This window comes from Chiloscyllium plagiosum, unplaced genomic scaffold (assembly GCF_037043375.1).
Source record: "Chiloscyllium plagiosum isolate Xiang-an unplaced genomic scaffold, Cpla_swu_hap1 HiC_scaffold_12, whole genome shotgun sequence".
In the NCBI taxonomy this organism is placed as follows: domain Eukaryota; kingdom Metazoa; phylum Chordata; class Chondrichthyes; order Orectolobiformes; family Hemiscylliidae; genus Chiloscyllium; species Chiloscyllium plagiosum.
In genome coordinates, this window is record NW_028270150.1 from 50,820,644 (window position 1) to 50,845,576 (window position 24,933).

General features: G+C 43.7%; 1 long non-coding RNA gene across 12 annotated transcripts in view; it reads left to right on the forward strand.

Moving 5' to 3' along the window:
- The window catches only part of LOC148148538 (uncharacterized), a 418,607-nt gene continuing 393,674 nt past the window's right edge, over positions 1–24,933 (forward strand). For 11 of the 12 annotated variants that reach the window (XR_015758884.1, XR_015758875.1, XR_015758877.1 and 8 more), the window contains exon 1: positions 1–1,369. This is a non-coding gene — a long non-coding RNA (uncharacterized LOC148148538). Of the gene's footprint in view, positions 1,370–15,870; positions 18,381–24,933 lie in introns of those variants that run through there. The other variant, XR_015758891.1, reaches the window with a different exon arrangement.

Here is a 24,933-nt window from a genome sequence, read left to right on the forward strand (position 1 = left end):
GTGAAGGGAAGCGGTAATAAGGAGCTCCAGATATAAGGAGTTCCGCCGAAGGTAAAGGACTCACTGACTGTGGATTTTATCGGTAGCCGCTCCGCCTTGCCTAGTTAATAAGTTATTGCAAGGCACCAGCCAATAGACCACAGGCCTCTGTTGTGACATCATACTGACCCCGCCCACCCGTCGGTGTTGGGGGTGGGGAAGCCGAGAGCGCGGCTTCGGACTGCAGTACCGAGTGACACTTGAGCAAAATGCTGACTTACTGCATTCTTCACACACCAAACGTTGTGGAGAATATTTGATTTGGTGGTGGGGTGAAGAGGCATGTTCCGCATCTAGACCTGTCAGACTGTACCGCGTCGATAGGGACACAGCACCAGAACTATTCCTGTCAATTACAGTGTTTTATGGGCCAAAGAAACTGTAAATCAGTGATCCTGTCAACGCAATTCCATGCTGCTCTTCAGTGGACGAATGGAAAACAAAGACGTGATTTAAATGTCTCTTCAACACCGTCGCTGACAATAGTCGGAGGGGCTTCACATAATTGTGTTACACTACACTGTGCCTCGAAAGGTTTTAAAATTTAGTTTTGGTGTCCCCTGCCCGCTTCACCTTTATACCCCCAACGAGGATAATGTAATTTCATGGCCGCTATGCTTTGATGAGCTGCTTTATAACACTCTATTTCAGCCTGAGGACAATTAATAAAGTGAATACATATCTTGAAGATCCGTTTACTGACAAACTGAAATTAAATGCTGACTTTAGTTACCGATAATTTTAATTATCAGCGATTTCGGTGTAACTTAAAATAACCTGAACGGGGAAAATGAACCTCTCAAAACCAAAATATGAGCCTTCATCGACCTCTAATTCTTTTGGTCGTGAAAAATTAGCAGACCAGCAAGCGGAACTCAGTTGAACATCAAGAATATGTTATAAAATCTCCTGTTGAGAAAGCAGGGTTTTTTTAAAAAATCGTTTTGGTCCTGCCCTTTAGTGTTTGTCCTTCAAGAACTTGCAGACTTGAGCACGTGATTGATGCTGCTTCCGGAAATGAGAGGGAACAAAATCCTGCTAAAAAATAGATTCATGTTCACGTTCGACACCCGGTTCCATTGAAGGGCTGTGTAAAAAAACATTTATTGGACTGATAGGTCCGATCCAGTGCAGATCGTTTTAATCAACCCGTTCATGAAATATTATGACATTTTTGGGGGCAGGTGGGAACTGAACCTAGACCTTCTGGCCCAAAGATACGGATTCCGACAAGTATGTCCTTAAAGTAATATTGAAGACATCAGATCTTGCCTTCCGCTTTGCCCTTCAAGTTGTAGCTACCATAAAATATCCAATGGCGAGCAGAACGGTAAGTTACGCAGAAAGAATAGTGCAGTAAAATCGTTTGAAATAGACTTCCAATTTGGGCTGCATCAAAAGAAATGCTAAACACAAAGTTATACAGAATTCTGTTTCCATTAAAACTGATACAATTTGAGTTGAGCTACAAATAATTACCAGAAGGCCTCCATATTGAAAATCAAATATAAATTGATCTCAGGGGCGAGATGCAGTGGCATTATTCTGATCTCTGGACAAAAAGATCTGGGTTCAAGACCCATCTGCTCTTGTGGTGTGACCGAACATGTCTGGTTGTGTTGATTAAAAGTGAAATGTCTATAAATGCGTTCCAGGTGCTCTTGTGAGACAATATTAGTGCCTCTACCTCTGAGCTACGAAGCCCCACCTGCTGCAGAGGTGTCTAATAACAGGTTGATTAGAAAATACCTACAAATGGTCAGGAGATTTTAAAGCATGTAGCGTGATCCTACAACGTTTGTATATATTTACAAAAAGTAACAATATATGGACACATACCTCAGATGGCATAGTTATATTGCCTGTGTTTCAAAATTCCAATGGTGATGATAAAAGGAATAAAAGAACAATTACAGATAAAACAAAAGCTTAGTTCTAAGTTAATTACAAAGTTTATGATATGGTTCATTTCGTATAGACTGTATGATTGAAAATTTCAGCATGAACTCCCCTTAGTTATGTCAACACAGGCTCAGCCCTTCACCCATTTCATATTTATTATTAACACATTGCTAATAAGATTATTAGCACACTGTTGGTACAGCATGTATTGATGGGAGTGGGTTTAAAGTGGTGAAACTAGGGCATAGCTTTCATCATTTACAAGCAACTGGAGATGGCAGTGTCTGATTCATTGTGTTTGCATTCTTGCTACATATCTATCCAGCTAAGTCTGATACCTGTAGTGACACGTGAAAGTAAGTTCAGTAGATTGACCTAATAATTTAAGAGGTCAAAATAAGTGAAATCTGGGTGCAAGAACATAGATTGGTAGAAATCAGGTTTATCTATATTGTTTGGTTAGATCTGCCAGACATGCATTGACTATTCCATACAAAAAGAGACAGCATTTAATATTATAGCATTATCCTTAAATATCATGTTAAAATATACAAATGATGTGCACAATTTTCCATATTTGTGATTGATATGCTAGAGATGCTGTGCAATTGGAAAAAAATGCTGCGTTTTTCATCAGTTGCACAAACACATCGAATAATTATAACTACAAGGGCACTGGAAGGTGAATTTTAAGTATAAAACCCATGCATTCACTGTTTTGCTCAACATTTTGCAACTACATGAGGGTATTTGCTAAATTACAAGAGTACCTCTTCTAATGGATCTTCCTGTAGCCCTACAGTTGTCATATTATTTTTTTAAATGATATGGATTAGGAAGAAATCAACTTAACGCTCCATTAATTTTAGCGGACAGAAGGCTATATGAGTCATGAATTAGGCTCACTGCTGCACCCAATTCTCAATATGACCTCTAGCTGTACGAAGGTTTGTGCCAGAAATGCTAAGTCAACCCCTTTAACACGGTACAATATGTTATGATTAGGATTGCTTACAACACCATCTAAGAGAGTGGGCAGTTAATTATCAGGCAAATTAGACAGTTTGTATGCTATGCTTTGCAGTTTTTATTCTCCTCCAAAGGTGAGTACCTTCAGAGTCCATCATTCTAACACAGCACCAAATGCTTAGATCATTTATAAGGTTCAACAGGAAAGTTTGAAACGTTAACCAAACAGCAACCTGTATTTATATAGCACCTTCAATAGAGTAAGATGTTCCAAGGCACTCCAGAGGAGCTGCTAAGAAAATTTGACTTCAAGACAGCCATGTTAGGCAATGATCGAACAAATAATCAAACGTTTAAATCAAAAAGGTAGACTTTATGGAGTTGATAAGAGAAGTACAAAGCTTATGTTTAGAATTTTAGAGTGTAAGACTTTGGCAGCTGAAAGAACAACCTCTAGTGATGGAAAAATCAAAATTAGGAATGCAAGGAGGCCAGAATTGTAGGTTGTATATTGGAGAGAGGTTTGAAGGAAGTTATAGAGTTAGGGAAAACTAAGGTCATGGAGAAATTCAAGAATAAGAAAAATAATTTTAAGATATTTAAAATAATTTTTAAATTAGGTGCCAATGTCTATCATCAAGGTCCAAAGGTTGAATGATGCTTGGTACAACTTAAGAGAGGCAGGCATCAGAGTTGAGAATACCCTCAAGTTTAGAGAGGGTGGCAGATGGGAGGCCAGCCAGGCATATGTTGTAATAATCATTTCTAAAGGTAACAAAATCATAGATAAGGATTCCAGCCGCAGCCAGACTGAGGCATGGCAGAGTTGGGCAATGTTACAATGATGGAAATTGGTCATCTGATGTGACCAGAAGGTTGGGAACCATTTGGGTCAGCCTCACACAGTTGCCACGGGGTGATGGAGTCAGTGGATAGGGAACAGAATTTGTGTAATGTGGAGAAAATTGTATTACATTTTGAACACTTGTGAAAATATTGACATCTAAGTTGGACAATCTGTTAACATATAGAGATGTATCAGTGTTGATATTTCATATCCATTCAATATTTCCTGATTATTTTCAACAGCTTGTCTGTTCTACTTTGTCATTAAATATTTGTGGGTTTCCCAACTAACCATGTCTTATTCTGTCATGTTCTTCCAATCCCACAAATTTAATAGCTCTCATTAAAAAAAATCCTTTTCAATGGAGTTCTTGATCTAACATTTATGATTACAGGTTCAATCAAGATGGCTTTCAACTTCATGCTTGACAAAAATAATCAATTCTCAACACAGCCACTAGATGGCGGAACTTGCTGTAATGGAATTCTTTGTAACAAACTAGGGGGGTGGTGGAATTGCTGCAACATTTTTTTAAGATTAGAATCCCTACAGTGTGGAAATAGACCCTTCGACCCAACAAGTCCACACTGACCCTCCGAAGGGTAGCCCATCCAGACCCATTTCCCTACCGTTTATTTACCCTGACTAATGAACCTAACCTAGATGTCCCCGAACACGATGGGCAATTTAGCACAGCACATCTTCGAACTATGGGAAGAAACAGGAGCACCCGGACAAAACCCCTGCAGACACGGAGAGAATGTGCAAACTCTACACAGATAGTTGGGGAAGGTTGGAATTGAACTCGGATCACTGGTGCTGTGAGGCAGTAATGCTAACCACTGAGTCACTGTGCTGGCCCAATTATGTCCCACAAAGAACATTTTCTTTAGATGGTCATGCAGCAGTTTTTAAATGCAATTATTGATTATAGAATTATCTACAATCAAAGTAGTCTTCTCCAGAGGAAGATCATTGAAAGAAAATATTGGTAGGGAATCGATAATTAAGTAAAATCAAATTTGCTTATTACAACACAGAGTGTGGTTGTCTCTGTTAAAATAAGAACTAATTGCCCAACCCTAGTTGCCCTAAATGAGGCCTTGAGTCATAGAGATGTATAGCATGGAAACAAACCTTTTGGTCCAACCTGTCCATGCCGACCAGATATCCGACCCAATCTAGTCCCACCTGTCAGCACCCGGCCCATATCCTTCCAAATCCTTCCTATTCATATACCCATCCAAATGCCTCTTAAATATTACAATTGTACCAGCCTCCATCTCTTCCTCTGGCAGCTCATTCCATACACGTACCACCCTCTGTGTGAAAAAGTTGCCCCTTAGGTCTCTTTTATATCTTTCCCCCTCACCCTAAACCTATGCCCTCAAGTTCTGGACTCCCCGACCCCAGGGAAAATACTTTGCTTATTCACCCTATCCATGACCCTCATAATTTTGTAAATCTCTATAAGGTCACCCCTCAGCCTCAGATGCTCCAGGGAAAACAGTCCTAGCCTGTTCAGCCTCTCCCTATAGCTCAAATCCTCCAACCCTGGCAACATCCTTGTAAGTCCTTTCTGAACCCTTTCAAGTTTCACAACATCTTTCCGATAGAGGTGGTGGTGGTGAGCCACCTTCTTGACCATGGAGTGGCTGGTTGGGCCATTTCAGAGGACGGTTAAGACTCAACCATATTTCTGTGGATCACGAGTCATGTAAGCCAATCCAGCTAAGAACAGCAAATTTCTTTCTGTAAGAGGCATGAGTAGATAAGATTTTTTAAACAACAATCCAGTAATTATATGGTCACCATTACTGTTAATAGCTTTTATTCCAGACTCATTTAATTAAACTGAGATTGAGATGTGAGTTAATCCCACCAGGTCATTAGTCGAATAACATAACCAATATGCCTCGGCACACATCTTCAACAGCTTCTTCGCTGACTTTCCTTCTATCGTAAGGTCAGAAGTGGGCTGTTTACTGGCAATTATGCATTGTTTAGCTCTATTCACAATTCCTCAGATAATTAAACAGTCAATGCCTACATGTAAGAACATGGGGCAAAATCTTAGCATGGGCAGATGACTGAAAAATGTGTTGCTGGAAAAGTGCAGCAGGTCAGGCAGCATCAAAGGAGCAGGAGAATCGATGTTTCGGGCATAAGCCCTTCTTCAGGAATGAGGAGGGTGTGCCAAGCAGGCTAAGGTAAAAAGTAAGGAGGAGGGACTTGGGGGAAGGGCGTTGGGAATGCGATAGGTGGAAGGAGGTTAAAGTGAGGGTGATAGGCCGGAGAGGGGTTGGGGGCGGAGAGGTCGGGAAGAAGATTGCAGGTCAAGAAGGCGGTGCTGAGTCCGAGGGTTGGGACTTAGAAAAAGTTGGGGGGAAGGGAAATGGGGAAGGTGGAGAAATCTGCATTCATCCCTTGTGGTTGGAGGGTTCGTAAGCGGAAGATGAGGCGCTCTTCCTCCAGGCGTCTGTTGCAATCGCCAGACCATGGCAACACGACGCCTGGAGGAAGAGCTCCTCATCTTCCATTTAGGAACCCTCCAACCACAAGTGATGAATGCAGATTTCTCCACCTTCCTCATTTCCCCTCCCCCCACCTTTCCTCAGTCCCAACCCTTGGACTCAGCACCGCCTTCTTGACTTGCAATCTTCTTCCCAACCTCTCCGCTCCCAGCCCCTCTCCGGCCTATCACCCTCACCTTAACCTCCTTCCACCTATCGCATTCCCAACGCCCCTCCCCTAAGTCCCTCCTCCCTACCTTTTATCTTAGCCTGCTTGGCACACCCTCCTCATTGCTGAAGAAGGACTTATGCCCGAAACGTCGATTCTCCTGCTCCTTTGATGCTGCCTGACCTGCTGCGCTTTTCCAGCAACACATTTTTTAGCTCTGATCTCCAGCATTTACAGTCCTCACTTTCTCCATGGGCATTCACAATACATTGGTGCCAAGCAGTGACCATCTTCAATATGTGTCCATAAGAAATTGTTGAGATTACATTTCTAATGGAGGAAGGGAATTGCTGAGTACTGTTTACACGAGTGCTGAGGTAATGCTCATACATTGGGAGCTGAAGAGCTGCTCGTGAGCTTGATGAAACTCTTTTTATTATTTAACAAGTCCTTTGAGTACTGCTATTGGGGCACTGTACCTTTGAATTACCTCCAGCCAGACGTACTTTATGCAGGCCTTATTACTCCCTACTTGGCTTCATTGCTTCCTCTCTGTCATATAGGGTCTGAAAAATAGAGGGAGGATAATCTGGGTTGTCCTCACTTACCAATGTACCTCCACAATTTTTTCCATCATTCTTCTAGACAAAACTTCAAAGCAGAATTGGCAGCTTACTTCAAGAGGCCTCAGGGGCTGCTCTGAAAATTGTGTATACCCTGTGAGCAACTGTCCAACCCCTGAAGCAATAACAAAAACAGCCCACCAGTCAAAAAAAAAGAAACTTTGAGTTAAAATTGTCCAGTCTCGTCATGAACAGTGTCATAAAAGCTTGCCATCAGCCCATTCCTCATCTGGGTGATTTGCAGTCTGAGTTAAAATTGGATCAATTTTGGTAATTGTCATTATAAGCTCTACCTCCACACCAAACTCTTTAAAAATCATTTGATTGGTGCCTTCAGCTGTTGAGTGTTTTCCATAGAGCCAAAAGTTTTGAGGGTCCTAATTCTGCTGTCATCACTCCTATTTCTTTGGTCAACTGTCTGCAAATATGAATCATTTAAAAGAAAGCTTTGTTTCCATTTTGAAATGCCTACCTTACCAGGTAACATTTAAAATTATAAAGACTTTCTGCAACTTTATCTTAGTAAACCTTTGATTAAAAACCATTTCTAAACTTTCATTACAGCTACAATAAAGTATTTCTTAAAATACATCTTTAAATTCAAGATGGTAACAGACATCAGTTAAAATATCAATAACAGTTATAGTGTCATTCGGCATGGAAACAGACCCTTCGGTCCAACTAATCCAAGCTGACCATGTTCCTAAACTAAAATAGTCCACTTGCCTGTGTTTGGTCCATATCCCTCCAAACCATGCCTGTTCACATCACATGTCTTTTAAACATTGTAACTATACCTGCATCCACCACTTCCTTTGACAATTCAATCTATAAACTAACCACTCTTTGGGTAAAAATGTTGCCCCGCATATCCTTTTGAAATATTTCTCCTCTCACCTTACAAATATGCCTCTTAGTTTTGAACTCCCTCATCATAGGGAAAGGACCTTTTCTATTCTTATTATCTATGCTTCCCATGATTTTATAAACTTCTACAGGTCATCCCTCAACCCCCTATTCTCCAAGGAAAAAAGTCCCAGCCTATCCAGCCTCTCCTTAAACTCAAACCCTCCATTCCTGGCAACATCCTAGTAAATCTCTTCTGAATCCATTCTGCTTAAAAACATCCTCCTATAACAGGATGACCAGAACTGTATTCCAGAAGACGCCTCACCAACATCCTGTAGAACCTCAATATGATGTCCCAACTCCTGTACTCAAAGGTGTGAGCAATGAAGGCAAGCACACTAAACACCTTCTTAATAACCCTGTCTTCCTGTGACACAAATTTCAAAGAATTATCTACCTGAATACCTAGGCCTCTCTTTTCTACCAGGGCCCCATTCAGGGCCCTACGTTTAATTGTTTAAGTGCTGTCCTCGTTTGTTTTACCAAAATGCAATACCTTGCATTTATCCATATGAAACTCCACCTGCCATCCTTAGCCCATTGACCCAACTGGTTAAGATCCCTTTGTAATTTTATAAAATCTTCTTCAGTGTCCACTATACTACACATTTTGGTGTCATAATCAAACTTACTAACCATGCCGTCTGTATTCTGATCCAAATCATTTATATAAATGACTAAGAAAAGGGGACCCTGTGGAACACTGCTGGTCACAGTCCTCCAGTCCAAAAACCAACTTTTCACCACACTTCTCTGTCTCTCACCATAAAGCTAATTTTGTATCCAATTTGCAAGCTCACCCTGAATCCCCTGTGATCTAACTTTACTAATTCAAATCAAATAGTGTGGTGCTGGAAAAGCACAGCCGATCAGACAGCATCCGAGGAGCAGGAGAGTCAATGTTCCGAGCATAAGCTCGTCGTCAGGAATGTGCTCCTCAGATGCTGCCTGACCACCGGTGCTTTTCCAGCACCACACTATTTGACTCTGATCTCCAGCATCTGCAGTCCCCACTTTCTCCTACTTCACTAATTAGTCTACCATGCAGAACCTTATCAAAGGCTTTACAAAGTCCAAGTAAACAATGGCTACTGCTCTTTCCTCATCAATCTTTTTGGTTAATGGTATGAAGTCAGTGATTTGTATTTCTAATGTATGTACTTGTTTAGGATTGACTTTGTGGATGGTTGGTTGTTAATTGTAGATATGTAAACATTTGAGGCAGCTGCTTCTCCTCCTCTGTTTGCTTCCTGGCAATCCATATCAGATTCCATATTTGCTTCTAATATTGTCTTTATGACGTTTTTGTAATACATAGTTTGTGATATAATAATGGGTAAGTGGATTTGAGGTGCAGGTTAGCCCTGATCTATCTGAGTTGTGAACAGGCTTAAGAGGCCAAATGGTTTACTCCCATTTCTGCACTTCTGTGATTGAATATGTTTTGTTTAAAGAACAAATGACGCACAATATCTGTGAGAAAGAATCCATTGTAAGAAACAACCCAAACTCCTATCTTGTGAAAACCACGTATATCTTGCAGTGAGATAAAGCAAAATTAATACCATTAGTGACTGAATTCGTACAGTGACAAACATATAAAGAACCAGGCAGTCACAAGCTTTCACCCCCTTCTTTATTTCTCTAATCCAATGTGTGTAATGAAAATTGGATAGGATAGAAAGGGAAGCAAAAGAGGAGGGGAAAGTGGCATCTTTGAAGAAGGGAAAACTACTGTTGTAAGTAGAGAAGATATTTCTGAAAAATCATCCAGTGAAAATTAATGGGTTGAAATTAGAAATAGGAATTGAATGATCACCTTGATGGGATCATTCCCCGCCAATAGTCAGAGGGAAATTGAGGAACAAATACGTAGAGAGATCTCAGATATATGTAAGAATAATAAGGTTGTGATAATAGGTGATTTTAATTTTCCAAACATCGACTGGGACTGCCATAGTGTTAAGTGTTTGGATGGTGAAAAATTTTGTTAAATGTGTTCCAGAAAAGTTTCAGTATGTAAATCGTCCTACAGGAGAGGGAGCAAAACCTGGCCTTCTCTTGGGTAATAAGGCAAGGCAAGTGAATGAAGTGATAGTAGGGAAACAGTTGGGTTTAGTGATTATAATTCTATTTGTTTTAAAATAGTTATGCAAGAGAATAAGCCTTCATTAAAGTTAAAGATTTTAACTGGAGTTTCAATGGTATGAGACAAGAACAAGATTGGAGTCAACTGTTCGCAGGTGAAGGGACATCTGATAGGCAGGAGGTTTTCAAAATTGTGATAACAAGAATTCAGAATCATTATGCTCCTTTTAGAGTCAGAATTAGAGAACAATGGATGAATAAAGATATGATGTGAAGGTGCTGGTGTTGGACTGGGGTGGACAATGTTAAAAATCACACAACCCCAGGTTATAGTCCAACAGGTTTATTTGGAATCACTTGCTTTTGAAGCACTGCTTCTTCATCAGGTGGTTGTGGAGCAGAATCAGAAGACACATACTTTATAGCAACAGGACTGCAATGTCATATTAATGTAATATTAAACAAATTTAGCTTATGTCTTTCATCTTTTAGAATGACCATGTTAGTTTCAGTTTCTTCATATGTAATTGCCAGAACTTTTTTAAAGTTACATTTTTTTATTTCAAAAATATACTTTATTCATAAAATAATTTGATGGTCTATACAGTTGGTCATGCCATACATACGTAAACATTTGCATACAGAGATCAGAATTTATCATTTGTATATACAGGTCTGTACGTTTATCAATCATATGTCCATATATTTAACTGAGGCATCAGTAGAGCCCAAAAGGCTGCTTGGGCCCCCTGTTCTTCTTAGGCAGGCAGATGTTACACGGTGGTCTTTCCCGACCGCGCCTTGGCGGCAGCTGCCCCAAGCTTCAGCACGTCCCTCAACACGTAGTCCTGGACCTTGGAATGTGCCAGTCTGCAGCACTCAGTCGGGGTCAACTCCTTCAGCTGGAAGATCAACAGGTTTCGGACCACCCAGAGAGCGTCCTTCACCGAGTTGATGGTCCTCCAGGCACAGTTGATGTTCGTCTCGGTGTGCATCCCGGGGAACAGACCATTGAGCACGAAGTCCCGCGTCACGGCGCAGCTCGGGACGAACCTCGACAAACACCACTACATTCCTCTCCAGACTTCTTCTGCATAGGCACATTCCAGAAGGAGGTGTGTGACAGTCTCGTCCCCCGCGCAGCCGCTTCGAGGGCAGCGTGCGGTGCGGCTGAGAGTCCGGGTGTGCATAAAGGATCTCACAGGCAGAGCCCTTCTCACCACCAGCCAAGGCATGTCTTGGTGCTTGTTGGAAAGTTCTAGCGATGAGGCATTCTGCCAAATGACTTTGACAGTCTGCTCAGGGAACCGCTCGATAGGATCCGCCCTCTCCTTTTCTTGAAGGGTCTCAAGGACACTACGTGCTGACCACTTCCTAATGGACTTGTGGTCAAAGTGTTTTTCTTCATAAATTTCTCCACGAAGGACAGGTGATATGGAACGGTCCAACTACTCGGAGTGTTCCACGGCAGCGAGGCCAAGCCCATCCTTTGCAACACCGGGGACAGGTAGAACCTCAGTACGTAGTGACACTTGGTGTTTGCATACAGGGGATGCAAAAACAGCTTTTTGCTGCCACACACAAAGGTGGCCATCAGGGTGAGGGTGGCATTGGGTGTGTTTTTTCCCCCGTTTCCCAGACCTTTATAGATCGAGTCCATTCGGACCCGGTCCATCTTTGACCTCCATATAAATTGGAAGATGGCCCGGGTGACTGCAGCGGCACAGGTTGTGGGAATAGGACACACCTGTGGCAGGTATAAGAGCAATGACAGTGCCTCACACCTGATGACCAGGTTTTTTCCTGCGATGGAGAGTGACCGTAGCTTCCACCTGCCCAGTTTCTGCCTCACTTTGCTGATACGCCCCTCCCAAGACTTGGCGCACACCCCAGCCCCACAGAACCAAATACCCAGCATCTTCAGGTGGTCGGTCCTGATGGTGAAGGGGATTAAGGATTGGTCGGCCCAGTTCCCGAACAGCATGGCCTCGCTCTTGCCTTGGTTTACCTTGGCCCCCGAGGCCCGTTCGAACTGGTCACATATGCACATGAGTCTGTGCACGGACAGTGGATCCGAGCAGAAAACGGTGACGTCATCCACGTACAGGGAAGCCTTAACCTGCAGGCCCCTGCTGCCAGGAATAGTCACCCCTCTCAGGCTCGCATCCTTCCTGATGGACTCGGCAAATGGCTCTGTGCAGCACACAAACAAGGCAGGAGAGAGAGGGCAGCCCTGCCTGACTCCAGATCTGACTGGGAAGCTATCTGATTCCCACCCATTGATTAAGACTGCACTGACAATGTTGGTGTAGAGCAGTCTGATCCAATTGCAGATTCCCTCCCCAAAGCCCATTTTGGAGAGAACATGTGTGTGATATCCTGTCAAAGGCTTTCTCCTGGTCCAGGCTGATGAGGCAGGTGTCCAACCCTCTGTCCTGCACATAGGCGATCGTATCCCTGAGGAGTGCGAGACTTTCAGCGATCTTCCCGCCCGGTACAGCACAGGTTTGGTCAGGGTGAATCACCGACCCCAAAGCAGACCTGACCCGGTTGGCGATAACCTTTGACAGAATTTTGTAATCCGCATTCAATAGTGAGATTGGTCTCCAATTTCTGAGTTCCTCCCTCTCCCCCTTCCGCTTGTAGATGAGGGTGACGATGCCTTTCCTCATGGATTCACTCATGGTACCTGCCCGAAGCATACTGACATACACCTCCAGCAGGTCCTGGCCAATCAAGTCCCACAGAGCAGAATAGAGCTTGACTGGTAAGCCGTCGCTTCCGGGAGTTTTATTCTTTTTGAAGGACTCCCAGGCCTTGGTCAGCTCGTCCAGCGATAGCGGCTGGTCCAGCCTCTCCCGTGTTCTGTCGTCTAAGACCTCCGTGATAGAGGACAGGAACGACTGGGAGGATGCGCTGTCGGTCGGCTTCGCGTCATACAGACTGGAACAGAAGGATTTGCTGATCCTCATGACGTCAGCCTGAGATGACGTTATCGAGCCATCTTCTTCCTTCAGGCTGCTGAGCACGGAGCTCTCTTTGTGCACCTTCTGGAAGAAGAAACATGAGCACGTCTCATCCTGCTCCGCCGAGCGGACCCTGAACCGGAAGATTATCTTGGAGGTCTCCAAGGCAAAGAGCGAGGCTTGCTGGCCCGTCACCTCCTTGAAGTCCTCCGTGACATCGACCCCCTTCGTCTGCAGCAGGAGCAGGTTCTGCATACTTTCCTGGAGCTGGTACAGTTTTGTCCGCCTCTCTCTCGCCTCCTGAATACCTTTTGAGGATGAAGAACCTCTTGATGTTCCCTTTTAACGTTTCCCACCAGTTTGCTGGGGACTCAAAGAGGGGCTTCATGGTTCTCCAACCTGCGTAGTCCCTCTTGAGCTCCTCAATGTTTCCTGGGGTCAACAGCTTTGTGTTCAGCTTCCACGTTCCCTTACCAGCCCGCTGCTCGTCCTGTAGGTGACAGTTGGCCAGCAGGAGGCAGTGGTCAGAGAAGAACACCGGCTTGACATCGGTGGATCTGACCGAGAGCGTTCGGGACACAAACAGGTAATCTATCCTTGAGCGGATAGACCCGTCTGCCCGTGACCAGGTGTATCTACACTGCGCTCCGTCTGCAGGGGTGCTGAAGACGCCGTGCAGCTTGGCATCTTTTACTGTTTCCAACAGGGCTTTGGATGTGGCATCCAGTTTACTGTCCCCCCCCCCACCGGATCATCCATCTGCATCAATGATACAGTTGAAGTCTCCGGCCAGAATGACCGGCATGGACATAGCCAGCAACAGTGGAAGCTGCTGCAGGGGACGGTCAACCATTCACTCTTACCCACTGGGGCATACACATTAATCAGTCTCAGGGGAGCATTCCTGTACATGACGTCGGTGACGAGGAGGCGCCCGCCCACCACCTCCTTTAACCTCGGAGATGGTGAAGTTGCCTCCTCACAAAAGGATACCCAGGCCAGAGGCACGGCTATCGTTGACCCCGACCAAACTGACGGCCCATGGCCCCACAAGAGCAACCATCTCCAGTAGCTGCTGAGGTGCGATATCCCACACTCCTGCAGAAACAGGACGTCGGCTTTAACGTTGGCCAGGAAGGCCATTGTAGAAACACATCGCATAGCCGATTTGATGCTACGCACATTGATGCTGGCAATTTTTATCCCCATTTTAACGAGGTTACCAGTGTCCATTTGCTGTTGGTCTTGCCTGTCTGGGGTAGCTGTATGCATCCCCGTGGTGACGGCAAACTGCTGGATCTTCCCAGGGCTGAGGTAGCTGTCCGGCTCCACGCTGGGGCCATTTCCCCGCTCTGGTGTCTACGGGTCGGGCCTAGGGTCTGCACAGTCCATTTCGCTGTCCAACAGTGGAGCTGTCACAGGACCGCTGCTCCCAGTTACCTGGAGCTGTGGGCCGGTGGGTACCTCTTGGTTCTCACCGGGTGTGGGGGGGGTGAGGGGTGGTCTTTACCTGTTTGGGCAATGCTGCCCTCCTTTCTCCTCGTGGCGCTCAGTCTCTTCCTCTGGTGATGACCATCCTTCCGCCCGTCCTCACCGTCGGAAGAGCTGCCTGTATTCTCGTCGGTGTCGCTTCCCCCTTTGCTGGGTGGCTTTGGAGGCCTGGCGAGGTTTCCTCTTCCTGCTTTTGACAGTAATCCAATCCTCTGCCTCCTTTGTTCCCTTCTCTTCCATTTCCTCCGTCTGTCTTGAAGGAGCTTGGATTGGCTGCTACACCTCCCCGCTGTCTGCCGTCTGCTCCGCTACATCCTGCCCTTCCTTCTGGGTGCCTCCAGACACCGTACCCATGCTTTTTTGGGATACCTTGCTGGTCTTAGGCGGTCCACGGCTCGTGTTGCCACCTCCGGCCATCTGTGCATAGGTGGCAGCCCCTCGTCTTGGGCAGGCCTTGTACATGTTGCCCATCTCTCCATACAGATTACAGTTCTTGGCCTCTTTACATTCCTTGGTCGGGTGGCCTTCCTGCTTGCAGTTTCGACAGACGGTCACCTTACAGTCCGCCGCCATGTGGCCTGACCTCCCGCAGGTTTGGCACACGTTCGGCTGCCCTGCATATGTCAGGTTACCTCTGCTTCCTCCGATGGCAAAGCTGGAGGGTGGGTGGAGGATGTTTCCACTGGCATCGATCCTCAGGGTTACCCTGACCTGTCGTTTGCTGGTCCAGATCCCGAAAGGATCGACCACATCGGTGCTTTCTCCTTCAACCTGGATGTATATTCTCAGGAAGGTAAGGACATCCGCTGCTGGAACATGGGGGTTGTACATATGGATTGTAACAACCCGACTCCTCTGCACAGGAAGCACACACAACGGAACCGCCGACAAGATGGAGTACAGAGGTTCCCCTTCCTTCTCCTCGGAGACCTTCAGGAGCTGCTCGCAATTCTTCACGCTCCTGAAGGTCACCTCAAAATAGCCTGCCACAGGGAAATCCTGCAGGCAGTACACATCCGCTGCTTCAAACCCGCAGCACTCCAGCAAAATCTTCTTGTCAAACACCGATCGACCGGTGTACGTTCCTCCACCTTCTTCACAGTCACCCTGACTGTGTTGCGAATACCCTGGCAGCGAGCGGCTGCTGAGGCCATAGCTCTGAGGTTGGCTGGTACCTGAATTGGCGTTAGGCTGAAGCCAGCATAGAGATCCACCAATGCCCCTATTTCATTAATTGTCCAAATTAATTCCTTACATTATATCCTATAAACTGGCACAAACTGACAAACAATATTTGTAATTATCCAACTCTTTGCTAATGGTAACTGTTCTTCGAACATTTGTGTCTCAGCAGATATGGAAAGAATCCTATTGCAGGGCTTTTCCTGGAAAAAACACTAGAAAGTTCACCTACCCTCAATTTCACACTCTGACAAGCATCATTATTGAACTGTCCATTATGAGGGGTATCCTCATCACGACCAGCTATCCTTAGTAGCCACACACGCAGACGACAAGCAACATGAATTTGACTGGGACAACACTACCATTATAGGGCAAGCGAAACAAAGAACAGCCAGGGAATTCCTAGAAGCATGGCACTCATCCACAAACTCCATCAGCAAACACATAGACCTGGACCCAATATACCGGCCACTACAGCGGACAGCTGAAACTGACAACCGGAAGCGGCAGGGACAGGCCACTATAAATGCCGGAGGAAACACCACAGAAGCGCTTCACAGAAGGCTCCCAAGCACTGAGGATGTCACCTAGACAGGGGACGAAACGTTTGCAACAAAAACTTCCAGCTCGGCGAACAGAACCACAGCAATGAGCACCCGAGCTACAAATCTTCTCACAAACTTTGATGAGGGGTATGATTTGTGAGATTGAGGGCAGCGCACTGGGGATACATCAAGTGTATGTAAGCAGGAACAAATTAAGGCCGTGGAAGAAGAAGGCACAGCATCAGAACAGAGATGAAATTAGCTTCACTTACAGCTATAAAGACTAGACATCCTAATCTTCGGAGTCGAGTTTGGAAAAGAAGATACATAGATTATTAGCGGCTGTTAGACTCAGTGAAGCATGTTTCAAGGAGTCACAGCCACATGCAATCTCTGCATTCATGTATATGTGTGCTAAGTCATAGCAGAAGAAACACGACTAAATTATTTGGAGAAAACATATTTTTATTGCTTGGTTAAAAACAGGAGCTAACTGTTCTCTGGTGGCTGAATTTTGTCAGTAATGGCTAATTAAGAGGAAGGCCACACCCCATCATTCAGTTGTGGAAGACATGGACATGAAAAAATAAGGATGCTGTGTAATCAAAGAAACATCTTTGCATCTTCTGACACACCACCATCAGCACAGATACTGGCACTGTGGATGCTGTAATGGATCATTTGGAGGTGGACTCTGCATGTTGTGAGACATTTGGCCGCAACCAAGGACAGGACAAGGATGGCATAGGTACCAGCTTGCCAGAGGGTAAGGCTGCACATGTGTTTCACAACAGATGATGCAGATGAGGATAGGGTGCATACAAAAGAAGGGAATAATACTTGTAATGCTTGAGCATTGCCAGATATTCACGGAAGGTCACCTTGTTGTTGTGAAGGTTCAGGCTGCTGCTATCATTACTGCAGGTCTTCAAAGCATTTCACAGAGTGCCACAGCAGCTGTGACCTGTTCTCTCAGAGATTGATAAGATTGGTAATGCACCACTCGTGGAGCACAAACCTGGGATTGAATCTAGGTGAAACAGCATATATGCTCCCACCCTGCCACTCAACTGTGACTTTGCCTTAGCCACAAACTGCAACTGCTAAAAATGGAAGCCAAAAACTGGCCTTCTAACAGCAGAACTGCTCAGATCATCCTGCAAAGGCACCAATACTCTTCACCACTGACAGTCAACAACTTCCAGCCTTCCTATACCCATTAAGGTGGCAGTGTATAGGAGCTCCGAGACAGGAAGGAATGCACAAGAATGATCTGTTGGCATTTGTATGTGATATAACAAAGCTTATTTTATGGTGGTTTTGATTTTAACATGTTCCTGTGAGAAAGTTGATGTGGACAGTAGCAGAGGGAGGCTAAGCTAAATGGAAGATTTGGAATGAAAGCTTGAGATACTGGAAATACTCAGCAAGTCTGGCAGCTTCTGTGGAGAGAGAAAAACAGAGTTAATATTTCAGGTCAATGACCCATTTTTAGAACTGAGAACTTTTAAAAGTGTTCACTAGTACCAGGTTCACTTGAGACAGATTAGTCAGACCAGAAAAGCATTGTGTACAACAAACACAAAATAGCATATAGGTGCTGGAAATCTATGTTAAGAACAAAAAATTACTCAGCATGTCAGGCACATCTGTAGCTTGCAGGGCTTTTCCTGGAAAAAAACACCAGAAAGTTTACCTCGCCTCAACTTCACACTCTGACAAGCATCATTATTGAACTGTCCATTCTGAGGAGTGTAGTTTGTGAGATTGAGGGCAGGGCACTGGGGATATATTAAATATATGTAAGCATGTTTTAGGATGAAGAAGAATGTTTCAAGTTAATGATTTGGCATCAGAACAAGAGCAAGTAGAGATTTAAGAGCTTTTAGACGAATGTAGGAGGGAGAAGGAGGATCAAAGGTCAGGTGATAATTGGAGGCAATGGAAAATTAACCATGTCACAGTGGCTCAATGGTTAGCCCTAATGCCACAACGTACCAGGGACCCGGGTTCGATTCCAGCTCCAGGTGACTGTCTTTGTGGAGTTGGCACATTCACCCTGTGACTACATGGGTTTCCTCTAAGTGCTCCCATAGAGCAAAGATGTACAAGTTAGGTGGATTGGTCATGCAAAATTGCCCATAATGTTCAGGGATTAGCCATGGAAAATGCTGGGTTACAGGGAGGAGGTGGGGGGGGTGGGGGGGAAGGTGATGCTCTTCAGAAGGTTGGTGTGGACCTGATGGGCCAAATGGCCTGCTTCCACACTGTAGGGATTCTATAAAAACAATCCAGGATGCAACAGCTAAAAGAGTGGTAATTAGTATAGTAAATAAAAACAAAATTTGTTATTAAATGAAGCCTGAATTAATGCATAAAGCAATCTGAAAGCAACATAATGGGATATTAAAAGAAACAAGCCAAAGATCAACCTAGCAAAGCAGATGAAATAAAGGAAGAAGAACACGTGCAAAGACCAAGATGGAAGCAGAAATTATGATCTAATGTTGTTGGAACTCAGTGTTTAGTTCAGAAAGCTGAGTCAAAAGGTAATGTGCTAGTCCTTGAGCTTCATTGGAACACTGGATAGAAGGGTCGGCATCAACATTGCTTCTAAGCTGCATTGTTGTGCTCATGTTCTGCGCAATGCAATTAGCGTTTGCATGCTGATTGTGGCATTCTCTTCCCCTTCCAGAAGTATCAGCCACATACAGGCCTCAGAGGCCTGCACAGCCAGTAAGAAAATTAAAGGGAGGACTATATTGCCAAACAAGAGGAAGCTTGGGGTCATGCTTGCAGACAAAATGGAAGTATTCAGCAATGAAGTCACCTGGTCTGTGTTTTAGTCTCCCCAGTATAATAGTGAAGTGCAAGTAAATTACCATTTCATCTGGAAGGAGTGTTTGGAGTGGTGTAGGCTTCTTCCACTTCTCTACCATTGTTTGTGCAGCTGGTGGTAAAGGCAAATCCCTCATGTGGCAAGGCTTACAGATATAGCAGTATACAATAAATTTTGATAAGCTTTATGTCCTCTACTCCTCAGGGAAGTCCAACATTAGTTATAAGCACATTAGTGGTCTCTTCTCACATATATTTTTGTTGCAATATAGTTTTCATTAGACTAATGCAGCATGGTTGCTCAGTGGCTAGCACTGCTGCCTCGCAGCGCCAGGGACCCAGGTTCGATTCCAGCCTTAGGTACTTTGTCTGTGTGGAGTTTGCACATTCTCCCCATGTCTGTGTGGGTTTCCTCCCACAGTCCAAAGATGTGCAGGTCAGGTGAATTTGTCATGCTAAAATTGCCCATAGTGTTAGATGTGTTAATCAGGAGTAAATATAGGGTAGGGAAATGGGTCTGGGTGGGTTTCTCTTTGGAGGGTTGGTGTGGACTTTTTGGGCCGAAGGGCCTGTTTCCATACTGTCGGGAATCTTATGTGCCCAAATGTAAATACGCTGTACATCTTTGTCATGATGGTCATTGGATATCTTGTTTTAATTTATTAATTGTGTGTAAAACCCAGTGTTCATTGCCCATGCGTAATTGCCTTTTAAGGTATAGCCTTACCTTCTTAAACTACTCAGTCTATATAGTGAAGTTACTCTCAGTTTACCTCTCTTATAGTGGTTTGGTGCAAATGATAGACTTTCTAAACTGTTTCGGAAGGGATTAAAAAGTCAATGACATAGCTATGAGTCTGGATTTTATATAGGTTAGACCAGGTAGGGACATCAGATTTCCTTCCCTAAAAGTAATTAAGGTACCACATAATCATTATATAATTGCATGGTCATCACTACTGCCACTGCTTTTTACTCCAGATTTTATTTTATTTACTGAATTTTTAAAATTTCCCAGCTGCCACGATGTCAGTTGAACACTTGGTTCCAGATCATGGCTATACTTAACCACAGTGCTACCACACTCACTTGCCAACCAGCTATCACTCTCTTCTTTGACATGGTCACTGAACTACAGATGGTACTGTAGCAAAGCCATCATGCCTGCTGTAAGGTGGCAGAGCTAATTGAACAGCAAAGAGCCATGTGTGGTCATTACCAACTAGTAATTCAGACAATCAAATCCTTCCGAGTTGAGGTAAATCATCAACATGTCGCATTCACACAACAATAGCAAATGCTGTCAGTAAATCCTCACTATATTTACTTGTATCTGACAACAGAGAATTAATTGTATACAACTTTATTATAAAACACAGCATCGTTGACTTCCTTAACTCAACACTGGTCAGTGAGATGTAGATATTATAGGTATCCTACATTCTGACCAGGCAAGAACCAGGCATGATGCATAAATCTTTTGGGCTAGAGTAACCTTCACAGCCACTGGCAATAAACTGCTGCAATATCGAAGAGAACCAGCTGTCATTCTGTTTCTCTCTGAATTTCAGATTGGCTAATTGTTTCCCGATCACCCTGGATGGATATGGTCTTGTGCTGAGAACCTTACTTACCTGTTTTCCCCCATCCCCAACCCCTCCCTTTATCAACAGCTTATTTGATCTGTACTGCCTTTGCTCATTATCATTGTCATACTAAAGGCCAAGGTGAAATGCAAACTACAGTACCAATGTCCGGGAGGTCATGGCCTATGCAAAAGGACACAATCATTTAGAATGTCCCATACCACTTCTTGTGAACTTCAACCATAATGGAAAGCAACAAAAACAAGAGCCAGTAGAACTCAAACAGCAACTAACAGGAAAATACTTTATAATAATATTTAAATATCACTGATGAGGACATTCTTCCAGCTTCTGAGCAAAGGTGAGATTAAGAGAACGCATTAGCTGGACCATTGATTTCCAAAATTACAGTACGGCTCAAATCAGTATTATATGCTGGTTGTTGTCATTACCTGCCTATTTTGCTTACTTCTGATGGACACTCCCCATCCTCATTAATAGGGAGGCAAAGTGATATTAATGTGGAGCAAAGTGGCACTTACTGCATTAAACAAAAGATGCTGTGCGTCTGGATTTTCTGGTCTCTCCTTTGCAATCAGATTAATAATAAAAAATCTCCTATACAGCAGCAAAAGCATCTGCCAATCCAGCACTAATTTCTTATTCTAGACAGGTATCAGTGCAGTGGTGACATGTTATTATATATTCAAGGTGAGAGCTAACTCTCCACAAGTTAAGATCTGCAAATTGAGGCTTTCCCTAACACATTTCTTAATGGTGTCACGCTTTGCTTTGGCTCATCAATGTGCCAGTTGTTGCATAAACTGTGTTGTATTACTTGGCATCTGCAGCTGACTGAATCTCAAAGACAAAGAGTTCTTCTGGGGAAGTAAATGAGAACAAGATCGCCATCTCTCTGCAGTATGATTTGTGTTGAGAGGTGTGTTGCTAATGCCATTGTAGATTACATCATGTATCATTACTGGAAGAGCCTTTAGTGACGCAGTTCTACTTTAGAAGGTATGAAGGTGTCTGTATGAATTTAAAAAAGCACATTAGTTCTCAGAATTCATTTTTCCAATGCAATGCTTCTATCAATTTAATTAAAAAATTGAGTTTTCTTTGGATATGCAAGATTAATTCAAAAGTATTTCTGTTAATTGTTTACATTGTTTTCAATGCTGCCATATTTAAAGTACCTACAATTCTTTGCGTAAAACCCTTTACAGTCCAAAATGTTCCTTGCACATTGATTACATTTTAGCACAGGCAGACTACCCCTAGTGTCCATGTTTATGCTTTCAATTTCCTATCTTTTAATATGTACACAATGGAATTTTCTGAACATTAAATGTGAATTCTCAAGTGCAATGATGTTCATCTTCACAATAAAGTATTCTAAGAAAGGGCAAATCCATGAGATGAATGACAGTTTAGAAACAATTTTTAAAAACTAGGGGCAGCAATTTTACAGAAGCAGCAAAAGCCCCACTGCCAGTGTCAAAAGTTGACTCTGCTTGGGAGATGGGATCCAGGGCCACACTTTGCATGTGGCACCAAATTATTGGCTGCTAACACAACTGCCCATCCTATTAAGGACAATGGCCTGCCCCCAGCAGCTATCTGCCCATTCACAGGGCTGGCCACTTGGCAACTTCAGCAGCGCCATCTCTCAATGTGTCTGTAACTAGAGCCACACCTGAAGAATGGGTGCCCTGCACCCCTTGAAGTCAACTAAGTGAGGTTAGGGGCCTGCTAGAGCCAGGGAGGTAGACCGTGTCAAAGGTTGGTGTTTGCTGAGGTGAGGCTGCATTGTTGCCATTGGGTGGTTATTGCTATCTAGACCCCCACACTGCTTGCTCAATTGAGCGTTAGCAAAGAAGATATACCCCTCTCAGAGTCCACTGGGAGAATGTCAGAATATAGCTGGCTATTCTCCCAAGAAATAGGCCCAAATTATGTGAGCTAAATGACCATGAAGGCGAAATGGCCTTTAATTAGACAATTAAGTAGCTCAAATGGGATACCGGTGGGCAGCGAGTCTGATTCTTTTTTTGCCGGTGGCAAAATTGCATGATGGAAGGAGGATTTCCCCACTCCCAGATGTTTTGTAGCACTATTTTGCCAAACTATCCTGCCTCCCAACCTATTATCTAGGATACATAAAATTCTGGCCGAGCATTAAAACTCTATGGGGATTTCAACAATCTCTTTTCAGAACTCTAGCAGAAGAGTCATATTCTCATTCTGCAGGTTCTAATGAGGTCTCCAATATGAATTATGGCAGGAAACTGAGGCCGCATGGTGGCTCAGTGGTTAGCACTGCTGCCTCACAGCACCAGGGTCCCAGGTATGATTCCAGCCTCGGGTAACTGTCTGTGTGGAGTTTGCACATTCTCCCCGTGTCTGTGTGGGTTTCCTCTGGGTGCTCCGGTTTCCTCCCACAGTCCAAAGATGTGCAGGTCAGGTGAATTGGCCATGTTAAATTGCCCATAGTGTAAGATGCATTAGTCAGAGGGAAATGGGTCTGGGGGGGTTACTCTTCCAAGGGTCGGTGTCGGCTTGTTGGGCCGAAGGACCTGTTTCCACACTGTAGGGGATCTAATTTAAAATCTAATCGAACCATTGCAGTATTTCTGGGTTCAAATATTTGTTTGTTAGGTTAATGCTTCATCTGATAAACTTTGATCTTTGCTGTTGGTGTTGAGTAGTTGATCTCATTCAGAGTAGCAGTAGGGACGTGAAAGGTCTCCTCATTGTCCTCAGTTTAGATATTCAGCAAGTATTTCCAGTTACGTCTACTATCCATTGGTGCTCAGATATGAAGTAAGAACATACTCTGACAAAGTTGTGATACTTATCTTTCTTATAGCCTGCTTTTAAAAGTTACTTCTCCACAGGAAGCGGACGTTGTTGGCTCAGCTATCTTTTGTTGCTCATCTCTAATTGCCCTTTGGTAGGTAGTGGCAATCTGCCTCCTTCAACTGCTGCAGTCCTTGGAGTGAATGGATATCCATGATGCTGTCGGGTGACAAAGAGAGAGTGAGAGAAGACGTCCTAGAATATTTAAGGAAGTAGCTACAGGGATTTTGAATACACTGGAATAAATCTTTCAGGAATCCTTATTCTGAAAGAGTCCCAGAGGACTGGAAAATTGCCAATTTAACACCTCTATTTAGTGAGGTGAAGAAGACAAAATAAAACAGGTATAAAATAACTATAGCTATAAAAATAACTATAAAATAACTATGTTGAACTGACCCTCAGTCAGTTCAACATATGCAGTATTTGTAATGTATTTGGGTTTTCAAAAGGATCGGTGCTAAGTCCACTGTTGTTTGTCATTTATATAAATAATTTGGATGAGAATATAGAAACCATGTAGAGTAAGTTTGCAGATGACAGCAAAATTGATGGTTTAGTAGACAGTGAGGAAGATTATCAAAGATTACAAACAGATCTTGATCAATTAGATCAAAGGGCCGAGGATGCTACTACTAGAGAAGGTGCAAAACTTGACCTACTCTTGGGAAATAAGGCAGGGCAGGTGACTGAGGTGTCAGTGGGCAACCATAATTCTATTCGTTTTAAAATAGTGATGGAAAAGGATAGACCAGATTTAAAAGTTGAAGTTCAAAAGTGGAGAAAGGCCAATTTTGACGGTATTAGGCAAGAACTTTCGAAAGCTGATTGGAGGCAGATGTTCACAGGTAAAGGGACGGCTGGAAAATGGGAAGCCTACAGAAATGAGATAACGAGAATCCAGAGAAAGTATATCCTGTCCGGGTGAAAGGGAAGGCTGGTAGGTATAGGGAATGCTGGATGACTAAAGAAATTGAGGGTTTGGTTAAGAAAAAGAAGAAAACATATGTCAGGTATAGACAGGATAGATCGAGTGAATCCTTGGAGTATAAAGAAAGTAGGAGTATACTTAAGAGGGAAATCAGGAGGGCAAAACGGGGACATGAGATAGCTTTGGCAATTAGAATGAAGGAGAATCCAAAGGATTTTTACAAATATATTAAGGACAAAGGGGTAACTAGGAAGAGAATAGGGCCCCTCAAAGATCAGCAAGGTGGCCTTTGTGTGGAGCCACAGAAAATGGGGGAGATACTAAATGAATATTTTGCATCAGTATTTACTGTGGAAAAGGATATGGGAGATATAGACTGTAGGGAAATAGATGGTGACATCTTGCAAAATGTCCAGATTACAGAGGAGGAAGTGCTGGATGTCTTGAAATGGTTAAAGGTGAATAAATCC